This window comes from Natator depressus, chromosome 21 (genome assembly GCF_965152275.1).
Source record: "Natator depressus isolate rNatDep1 chromosome 21, rNatDep2.hap1, whole genome shotgun sequence".
NCBI classification, from domain to species: Eukaryota; Metazoa; Chordata; order Testudines; family Cheloniidae; genus Natator; species Natator depressus.
This window is the reverse complement of record NC_134254.1, coordinates 4,706,556-4,717,584: the sequence shown is the minus strand read 5'-3', so window position 1 is coordinate 4,717,584 and position 11,029 is coordinate 4,706,556. Positions and strand designations below refer to the sequence as shown.

The 11,029-nt window shown below is 51.2% G+C and overlaps 1 long non-coding RNA gene across 1 annotated transcript; it reads right to left on the bottom strand.

Annotated features, from left to right (window-relative positions):
* Positions 1-306: 306 nt before the first annotated feature.
* Positions 307-9,964, bottom strand: LOC141975655 (uncharacterized). The gene is made up of 3 exons (XR_012635976.1): positions 9,841-9,964; positions 1,002-1,102; positions 307-382 (listed from the first exon to the last, which is right to left on the bottom strand). It is a non-coding gene; the product is annotated as an uncharacterized LOC141975655 (long non-coding RNA).
* Between the last annotated feature and the right edge of the window lie 1,065 nt (positions 9,965-11,029).

The window sequence follows — 11,029 nt, the reverse complement described above, 5'->3', positions numbered from 1 at the left end:
GTCTAGAAAGGGGAGACCTGAACCCTTCCTACAGGGAGAGGTCAACGGCACAGGGCATTTCAAAGCCTAGCTCCTAAAGAGCTGAAAGACACAAAGAGACCGCTACCCTTCTTAAAGGGGGGTCCCTCAGCCTTAGCTACCAAACGGACACCTCAAGCCTTTTTGCTGGGAAGGGGTGGACCTTGATCCCCGTTTACAGGGAGGTCCTTTTACCTGGCACCTCAAGGGGGAATGAAGCTTAAGTGGAAATCCCGTGTCCTCATTGCAGGGAGGCCCATGTGTGCAAGGTGTGTGTCCCTTTTCTGTGGCTTCTGCTTCCATTGTCTTTTCCTGCCGTTTCTTTGGTACTTCTGTCCTCTTCTCCGTTTTCTCTTCTGAGTTGCTAGAGAGAGAGAAAAGGGGAGAAGCGTGGGGAGGCGTGAGCTCCGTACACGTAACTATCAAAGCTATTCAGATTAAACGGACAAGGCCCTTCCTTGAAATTAGCCCAACTCCCAGTCTTCGGCACCAACCTGTGGCGTAGAGCAGGAAACCTTGCAGCAGCAGCAGCAGTCAGGGCCAGCGGGATGCAGAGTTCGCTCGGTTTGGACTTGGTTGTGCGTGTGAGTAGGGCACGGCGACAGGAGAGCTAGAAGGACAAACCCCTAACTCTCCAAAGAGGCTGCTTTCTATAACTAGCTTTCAAATGGGCGAGTAAGCTTGGGAAAGTTGCACACCCTAGTTACAGGGAGCTCACTTTGGATTTTGGCATGAAGAGGGCCAATGCAAAGAGGGGGAAAGGAAAGCGACCCGAACCCCGATTACAGGGCGGTCACCCTTCCTTCACAAAAATCCTACTTCCTTGAAAGAAGGGGAAAGGAGTCACAGACGTGAAAACGTCTGGAAATGTATAAGTAACGTAGGAATCCTGCTGACTCTCCCATTACCAATATTTTCTCCAGCCTTCATCAATACCCTTCCGCTAAAATTCTCGATGTGTATACCATAACATTTATCTATACCTTCTTTATAGGGAGGATCATTCTTTTTCCGTAGCTTTGTTTTCCATTCCCTTTTGCTTTAGTTGATTTGTTTCTTTTTTCTTTTGTGTATTTTTGTTGTCCTTTAGAGAGAGAGAGAGAGAGAGAGAGAGAGAGAGAGAGAGATGAGGAGAAGTAAAAACATTCCGTTTGGGTGCAGTAGACATGATAATCACAACGTCAATTCAATCAGCATAAGCTCCATTCTGTTTTCTACCCAGTGCCTTCTGCCCAGTGAGTAGAAGCCGCCTCAGGGCTTTTCCCGCCCAGCTTCTCCTGCCTAGTCAGCGCAAGCTACCTGAGGGGTTTTCCCGCCCAGCGCCTCCTGCCCAGCCAGTGCGAGTCGCCCCAGGACTTCTCCCACCCAGCACCTCCTGCCCAGTCAGCATAAGCCACCTCAGGGCTTTATCCACCCACGGCCCCCTGCCCAGTCAGCATGAGCTGCTTGAGGCTTCTCCCATCCGGTGCCTCCTGCCCGATCAGTGCAGGTCACCTCAGGGCTTTTTCCGCCCAGTGCCTCCTCCCCAGGCATCGCAAGCTGCCTCAGGTTTTTTCCCCACACAGTGGCCCCTGCCCAGTCAACACGAGCTGTTCGAGGCTTCTCCCACCCTGTCCCTCCTGCCCAGTCGGCACAAGCTGCCTCAGGGCTTTTCCCGCCCAGCCAGTGTGAGTTGCCTCAGGGTTTTTCCCACCCAGTGCCTCCTGCCCAGCCAGTGCGAGTTGCCTCAGGGCTGTTCCCACCCAGCACCTCCTGCCCAGTCAGCGCGAGCCGCCTCAGGGCTTTTTCCGCCCAGTGCCTCCTGCCCAGTCAACACGAGCTTCCTCAGAGCTTTTCCCACCCAATACCTCCTGCCCAGTCAACACGAGTTGCTTGAGGCTTTTCCTGCCTAGTCAGCATGAGCCACCTGAGGGCTTTCCCGCCCAGTGCCTCCTTCCCAGCCAGCGCAAGCCACCTCAGGGCTTTTCCCGCCCAGTGCCTCCTGCCCAGCCAGTTTGAGCCACCTGAGGGCTTTCCCGCCCAGTGCCTCCTACTCAGCCAGCGCAAGCCGCCTCAGGGCTTTTCCCGCCCAGCGCCTCTTGCCCAGCCAGTGTGAGCCACCCGAGGGCTTTCCCGCCCAGTGCCTCCTACCCAGCCAGCACAAGCCGCCTCAGGGCTTTTCCCACCCAGCACCTCCTGCCCAGTCAGCGCAAGCCGCCTCAGGGCTTTTTCCGCCCAGTGCCTCCTGCCCAGTCAACACGAGCTTCCTCAGAGCTTTTCCCACCCAGTACCTCCTGCCCAGTCAACACGAGTTGCTTCAGGCTTTTCCCGCCTAGTCAGCATGAGCCACCTGAGGGCTTTCCCGCCCAGTGCCTCCTACCCAGCCAGCGCAAGCCGCCTCAGGGCTTTTCCCGCCCAGCACCTCCTGCCCAGCCAGTGTGAGCCACCTGAGGGCTTTCCCGCCCAGTGCCTCCTACCCAGCCAGCGCAAGCCGCCTCAGGGCTTTTCCCACACAGTGGCCCCTGCCCAGTCAACATAAGCTGTTTGAGGCTTTTCCCACCCAGCGCTTCCTGCCTAATCAGCACGAGGTGCCTCAGGGCTTTTCCCTCCCAGCCAGGGTGAGCCACCCAAGGGCTTTTCCCGCCCAGGGCATCCTGCCCAGCCAGTGCAATTCGCCTCAGGGCTTTGCCTGCCCAGCGCCCCCTGCCCAGCCAGTGTGAGTTGCCTCAGGGCTTTTCCCACCCTGCACCTCCTGCCCAGTCAGCATGAGGTGGCTTAGGCTTCTCCCACTCGGTGCCTCCTGCCCAGTCAGTGTGACCCAACTCAGGGCTTTTCCCTCCCACTGCCCCCTGCCCAGTCAACAAGAGTTGCTTGAGGCTTTTCCCGCCTACCGCCTCATGCCCAGCCATGTGAGCCACCTCAGGACTTTTCCTACCCAGTGTCCCCCCCCAAGTCAGCACAAGCTGCCTCAGGGCTTTTCCCGCCCAGCCAGGGTGAGCCATCCGAGGGCTTTTCCCGCCCAGCGCCTCTTGCCCAGCCAGTGCGAGTCGCCTCAGGGCTTTTCCCAGCCAGCACCTCCTGCCCAGTCAGCATGAGCCACCTCAGGGCTTTTTTCACCCACGGCCCCTGCCCAGTCAACACAAGCTGCTTAAGGCTTCTCCCATCTGGTGCCTCCTGCCCAGTCAGCACAAGCTGCCTCAGGGCTTTTCCCGCCCAGACAGCGTGAGCCACCTGAGGGCTTTCCCGCCCAGTGCCTCCTACCTAGCCAGGGCAAGCCATCCGAGGGCTTTTCCTGCCCAGGCCTCCTGCCCAGCGAGTGCGAGTTGCCTCAGGGCTTTTCCCGCCCAGCACCTCCTGCCCAGTCAGCACGAGGTGCCTGAGGCTTCTCCCACCTGGTGCCTCCTGCCCAGTCAGCACAAACTGCCTCAGGGCTTTTCCCACCCAGCCAGTGCAAGTCGCCTCAGGGCTTTTCCCGCCCAGTGCCCACTGCCCCGTCAACATGAGCTGCTTAAGGCTTTTCCCACCTAGCGCCTCGTGGACAGCCAGGGTGAGCCGCCTAAGGGCTTTTCCCGCCCAGGGCTTCCTGCCCAGTCAGCACGAGCCACCTCAGGGCTTTTCCCACCCAGACAGTGAGAGCCACCTGAGGGCTTTTCTGCCCAGCGCCTCCTCCCCACCCAGTGCGAGTCGCCTCAGGGCTTTTCCCGCCCTGCACTCCTGCCCAGTCAGCACGAGGTGCCTGAGGCTTCTCCCACCCTCTGCCTCCTGCCCAGTCAGTGTGAGCCACCTCAGGGCTTTTCCCTCCCACTGCCCCCTGCCCAGTCAACGCGAGGTGCCTGAGGCTTTTCCCACCCAGCACCTCCTGCCCAGTCAGCGTGAGCCGCCTCAGGGCTTTTTCCACCCAGTGCCTCCTCCCAGTCAGCACAAGCTGCTTGAGGCTTTTCCCACCCAGCGCTTCCTGCCTAATAGGGGCGAGCCGCCTCAGGGCTTTTCCCGCCCAGCACCTCCTGCCTAGTCAACGCGTGCGTACTGGGGGCTTTCCCACCCAGCTCAGGAATGCCTCCACACCCCTTCCATCTTTATCCAGAACTCATCATAGACCCTGTCCCCAAATCTGAGAGAGCCCCTCACTGCACACTGTTCTTAGCATCAGAACCCCACTCCCCAGCGCCTCCCAACACCCCATCTTAGTCCCATGACCTCACCACAACAGCAGTCCCCTCAGTCTCACAACCCTCTTCATCATACTCCACCACTCACGTCACTAACAGAGACCCTGAACAACCATGACCCGAGCCACCAGCATCTATTTAAGGAAAGTAGAAAAACTACTGGTTCTAGTACAGCCACTCTCATCTGAACCCACACCTCCCCTCACTGCGCACTCACTCCCAGCCAAAGAGCCCACTGTCTCTCCTCCACTGCCTAAGAGTTGCCCCAAACTGCATTCCCCACTCAGTCACAACCCAAACCCACCAGCTCAGCTTAGTCCCTAACACCAAGAACCTCACAGACGTGCCATTTAGCAGAAGCTGTTAAACACCTAAGACATGCAGAGAGCAGCATCTTTACTTTGCGACCCGTCCCGAACAGGAGCCTCTCCAGGAGTCTCCTCCCAGGCAGGCAGTGTGACCCGCCTCCTGCCCTGCCCACCCGGCGCCTCCTGCCCAGTCAGCACGAGCTGCCTCCTGCCCTTCCCGCTCAGCACCTCCTGCCCAGTCAGCACGAGCCGTCTCCTGCCCTTCCCGCTCAGCACCTCCTGCCCAATCAGCACAGGCCGCCTCCTGCCCTGCCCACCCGACGCCTCCTGCCCAATCAGCACAGGCCGCCTCCTGCCCTGCCCACCTGACGCCTCCTGCCCAATCAGCACAGGCCGCCTCCTGCCCTGCCCACCTGACGCCTCCTGCCCAATCAGCACGAGCTGCCTCCTGCCCACCCGATGCCTCCTGCCCAATCAGCACGAGCCGCCTCCTGCCCTTCCCGCTCAGCACCTCCTGCCCAATCAGCACGAGCCGCCTCCTGCCCTTCCCGCTCAGCACCTCCTGCCCAATCAGCACGAGCCGCCTCCTGCCCTTCCCGCTCAGCACCTCCTGCCCAATCAGCACGAGCCGCCTCCTGCCCTTCCCGCTCAGCACCTCCTGCCCAATCAGCACGAGCCGCCTCCTGCCCTTCCCGCTCAGCACCTCCTGCCCAATCAGCACGAGCCGTCTCCTGCCCTTCCCGCTCAGCACCTCCTGCCCAATCAGCACGAGCCGTCTCCTGCCCTTCCCGCTCAGCACCTCCTGCCCAATCAGCACGAGCCGTCTCCTGCCCTTCCCGCTCAGCACCTCCTGCCCAATCAGCACGAGCCGTCTCCTGCCCTTCCCGCTCAGCACCTCCTGCCCAATCAGCACGAGCCGTCTCCTGCCCTTCCCGCTCAGCACCTCCTGCCCAATCAGCACGAGCCGCCTCTTGCCCAGCCAAGGCAAGCTGCCTCCTGCCCTTCCCGCCCGGCACCACCTGCCCAATCAGTGCAAGTCACCTCAGTGGTTTTTCCACCTGGCATCTCCTGCCCAATCAGCACAAGGTGCCTCAGGGCTGCCTGCACAACCCCTGCTCCTCAGCCAGAGATTCAGCACAGATTGCCCCTTCAATCTGAGTCAGCCCCTCATAGCACCTTGTCTCTGCCCTAGGATGTCCCCATGCTAGAACCCCCTGGCTCAACCCCTCCCCACCATTATACTCCTCTCCCACTCACTGCACCCCCTCAGCCATAGAGATCCTGATCGCCATGAGAAGGAACCACCACCAACCTCAGAACCTCCCAGGACCAGCTAGTTTTGGCACAACCAATGGCCCAAGCCACTCAAGAGCATCCTGCTCAGCCCCATGTCCTCTAATTTGGAGTGGGATAAAGGTGCTTCACAAATGGCTTAGTCAGCTCCCCCTTCTGTCTTGGAGACTGCACGGACCCCACCCTGGAGGAAGGGCACACCCCTAGTTCTGCCACTTCCCCATTCAGGTCAGAGGTCTTGGGGACTTTGCATGTGCTGCAGAGTAATTGCCCCGGGAATTGTGGAGGGACCACGCTTCCTGCTCCCTCTTCATGCAAGCTTTGGCTTTCTTTTGACATGTTCTGCAGGGGAGCAGAAACACAGGAGCCCAGGATAGGGCGGTCACAGGCTACCGCCAGAGAAGTTTTGCTCCCTTATTTCTTTGCATAGTTCACATTATTAAGAAAATGTTTCTGTTGAAACCAGTCTGTTCCTTTCTGCTGGTTAGCTTTCTATTGCTAAAGACCACTCTGGTACTGGGGTTCTTATTTATTTTTTATTTATTTATTTGTTTTGTGGAAGCGCCTAAGAGCAGGCCCTTCACACATATATACAGTCACACCAAAAAGACAGCCCCTGCCCCAAAGCTTTTATCATCTAAATTAATCTGTCCTCCCTTAAACATTTTCCCCTCTATTTTAAATAATTATCTCCTTGGGGCAGACATCCATGTCTTCCTCTATGTTTACAAGATACTGTGCACAGAAGGAAAGGCTGTAGACCATACTGCCTCTCTACCAGCTACAAAGCACTGGAAGGAGCCAAAAAATAGCACCTGCACTGATTTTAATTATTTTAACCTGCAATTGAGCGAGAATTTTTTTTTCCTTTCCAATTTAAGCAAAAATCAAATATTAGATGGGAAATAAAAGATTTCTGTTCACTCCCCTATTCCCATATGGTTAAAAGTTAGAGGATTTTGTTAAGAGGGTGTGAAATATAGCTCCTAAATTGCATAATAGAATAAAAAGATCCATATGTCACGTAGACACGAATTTGACTTACTACTACTTGTTATTGTGTAATAGACAGCATCACTTTATTGGATTACAGTACAAATGTCTCTCCAGGACTCTGTATCAAGTGACTGGCTTTGCATTTGCAGTGACTCTTGGCTTAGGTGTCAATTTCAAGTTTTAAGTATATTTGCTTTTCTTTCAAGGCTGTTAGGATCACTCTCATGACAGGTTCATAGCAGCTACTTTTCTCTTTTCTTAAAATGCCCCAGCATGGCAGTGTGTGTCGGAAGGGTCACCTTTTGGATGAGACAAGAGGAAGGCCCAGAACGTTATATAGCTGTTCACCATTTACCTATCCTCATCCTGTGCAAAGGAAACCTTGGTCATCAGCAGATTGCTTTCAGCTAGCTAAGGAACATCAGCACAGCACTGAAAAGAAAGTGCCAATTGTCAAGGAATGTAACAGAAATAACTGTATGTTAGAGCAGAAACAACTGGCTGAGCATTATCCACGTAACCTCCTTGTGGCTTCTTAAAAGGGATGGGAAGGCTTTTGAGATACCCAGTAGCATGGTATGAAGAGCTGTGGATTACAAAGCAGAGCTGTCGTGTTGTAAGGCATTTAAAGGCCCATTCAATGAGCAGGCTGTCAGTTCCTGCCTGAAGCATTCAGAACGATTCCATTATCCCATACGCTGAGATCCTGCCTTTACTAATCATGCTGTCCTTTCCTGGCTGCCTTGATTGGTCACTGGGGCTTTCTCTGTCTGTGCTGCTCCATTTCCTGGTATTCTTTCCTTTCACGTAGGAGCTTGAATGAAAAAACAGCACAGCCATCCAGATTTTAGTTCCTGATCTTAACTTAGCCTTTGAAAAACAGGCTAAAAATAGAACAGTTGGCTAAAAATAGGACAAAAACCAATCTGCCACCCATTGGGGTATGGGAACCTGAAAAGTTTTTCATTGGTCATGGGAGTCAGGACCAAATTAGATGTAGACTATGTGTTTTCACGACACATTTATTTTAAAACTCCTTATTTATTCATAAGCATTTCTATGACATTCATCACCTTGGTATCTCTGCTGACAGTTTCTTTCCTGTTTTAAAATCCAGATTTGGGAATGTATGTTTTATGTGGGTCCCGTGCAAACAGTAAATTCAGCAACCACCCCAGGGGAGGAACAAAGGAAAAAAAATAATTGCTTAATAAAGAGGGATCTTTACTTTCAAACAAAAGTACAGCCTTAGATTTTAGAAAAAAAGGTTCCCATCAGTGCAACCAACAGTTCATCTGAACTGCTCTTAAGAAGCATCGGGCCCTAGTGTAGACAAAGGCTTGGTCAGCATCTGACATATTTACCACTATTGTCAATTCAACCTGCACTTTTAAACTGGCATGATAGCAAAACATGGTCAAAGCTGGTGGAGTCTCATCCGACTAAAGCTCACTGCCCAGCAATAAAGACGAGAATTTTGTTCTAAAATTCCTTTGTGCAGACACTGCCTAATGATCAAACATAATCATGTTAAGAACTGTAGCAGGAGATTTTTAAGTCATTGTTTTAGGGTTGCTGCTCAGTGGAAGGGAGTGTTTGGTGCAAATCACATTGCTTAAAGAGGAAATTAGATTCCCCATACTTTCATCTCTGGGTTTGTCTATATACTAAGTTTTATTGTGTTCAAACAGTTGTGTTTATTGAGTTAGCTTACAAACAATGAACACAATTTGCCACTGTTTACAGCAAATGGCCAGTAATATTTGGCATCTTGGCAGCTAATTTGACTCTTCACAGTCATATTTGAATACAATAAGATTTTGTAATGTAGACAAGTTTTTTGGGGGGGTGGGGGGGTGGGGAAGTGTATTAGAAAGAGCGCGTAAGTGTGATTGTTTCTTTCCCTTTTTTCCTTTCCCATGTTTATTAAATTAATTCAAGGGGCAAGCTTTCCACCTTCATGACAGCTTCCATGTAAAATGAGTTTATTACAGTTTTATAGGCTTATAGATTAACATTATTTTCTCCCTTCTCAATCTGGACTGATTTTGTCCAAATATTTAAGGGTAATTTGATTTAATTGTGAATGATGCAATAGACATATGGTAAGGAAGTTATCTGCCAGGAAACATGTTTTCTGTAAGTATTTTAGCAGCACCATCAATACATTCAGCAGCCAGGTGGTGTACAATGATTTTGCACCTGTCATTTCCCCACCTTAAAAAAAAGGCAGTGTTTTGGACAGACTAGATTCCTGGATTCCTACCATAATTCCAAGACACAAGAGCTACTGACCCAAGAAAACTGAACAAACTTGTTTAAGAAATCTTGGCTAAATCATCACACTGTACATTCAACTAGTCACTTTCATCCAGTAATTTCAAAGCACTTTAAAAATGTAATCCAGTATTTCTCAACTCCCATGTGAAGCTGGTATGCATACCCCCATTTTATAGACAAAGAAACAGACACACAGAGAGATGAAGTGACTTTCTCTGTGCCACACAGCATGTCAGGGATCAGGCTGGAAATAGACTTCAGGAGTCACAGCCCCCACTATTACTGCCAAACCCACTGCCTCTTAAACAAACAAATACAACATATGATTCGTGGTTCTACAGATTACACCCAAAAAATCCTGTATGTCCATAGCATTCGGACCTGATCTTTAAAAGTGTTACAGATATGCCAACCTCTATCCTAAATAGAAGACACAAGAAACAGCAAAGGAAGAAGCTGGGAGTTTGATGGACTTTCTTTTGTTAACATGTTACTAGGAATTGCGGGTGCTTAGCCCCTGTCAATATCAGACCCATATATTCCCCTTAGTAAAGCTTTAGAGATGCACTCATGACAGTATGGCATTTTTCAGGGTACCAACTCACTGGTGCAAAAGGACACATGGGATCAAGTCCTGAGAGGTGCCGTACAACTGGTACTCCGACTGACACTAATGGGAGTTGGAAGTGTTCAACAGCTCTCAAATTTTGGCCCATGAGGAGCAATATAATTGCTGTTCATCTTAAGTAGGGGCTAGTTGGCCACCTCTAACTACTGCTCATGTTAACTAGTATTACCTCATTGTTTCCTTGTGCTCCCTCCTCTCCTTGCATCGAGCTGTTATCAAGAGCCTTGTACTTCAATTGCAAGCTCTTTGAGCAGGAGTCGCCTCTTTACACAGTGCCTAGCACAATGAGTCCTGGCCTCTAGGCATTGCCACAATAAGAAATGATAAATATAAATAATGATGTAGTCTTTTACCAAAGCCTGCTCTGTGCAGAGTCTGTTTTTGAGAGATTGCCTGCCTGATTTCTAGAGCAGAGGTTCTGCCTAACCTCCAAAGAGTGGATATTTCTCCAAACTTTGTGATGTTTACCCACCACTTACTTTCAAAGGAACATCCTCCAGGGAATGTCTACCTAAACTGCAGCTAAGAGTGTGCCTCTCAGCTCAGGTAGACAGACACCATGCGCTAGCTCTGCCTGACCCAGTGCGCTAAAAACAACAATATTGACATTGTGACACAGGTGGTGACATGGACTAGCCACCCAAGTATGGACCTAGGGGGTCAGGTGGGTTTGTACCCAATGCTCCTAACTGCAGTGTAGACGTACTGTAAGTATGAGGTTGGCACACTAACATTCATCATGTACCTTGGACCACATCTTTACTGCCTCTTCACCTTCCCTGGTGATCAAGGGACAATCTGCCCTCCTACCTCTATATTTTTAAGGCACTGTTTCTGAATCATAAATTGCACTGTACTGATAAAATGGATACAAGAAGCCTTAACATATACATTATGGCTCCATGCAATATTAGGGGTTACTGCTTAAGGACAAAACGTCCTTTGAACTAGAAAGCTCTCAGATTGATCAAGAAAAGGAGTACTTGTGGCACCTCCACAGTATGCATCCGATGAAGTGAGCTGTAGCTCACGAAAGCTTATGCTCAAATAAATTGGTTAGTCTCTAAGGTGCCACAAGTACTCCTTTTCTTTTTGTGAATACAGACTAACACGGCTGTTACTCTGAAACCTCTCAGATTGATCAGGCCTTCATAGAAGCTTTTTTCCTCTTTAACATCTAGAGGGAACAGCTTTAAAAATAGCCACAAATGGGACACCCGTCATTCTGGCAAACAGGTTTGAAAGAGACAAATCTGTCTGAAAGCTTTACTATCTCCGGAAGCCTAAGTTCCACTCAGGCAGCCTGGAAGAAGGAGATAAGCATCTGTTTCATAGCCTTGGAATTTCAGGAGTTAGCT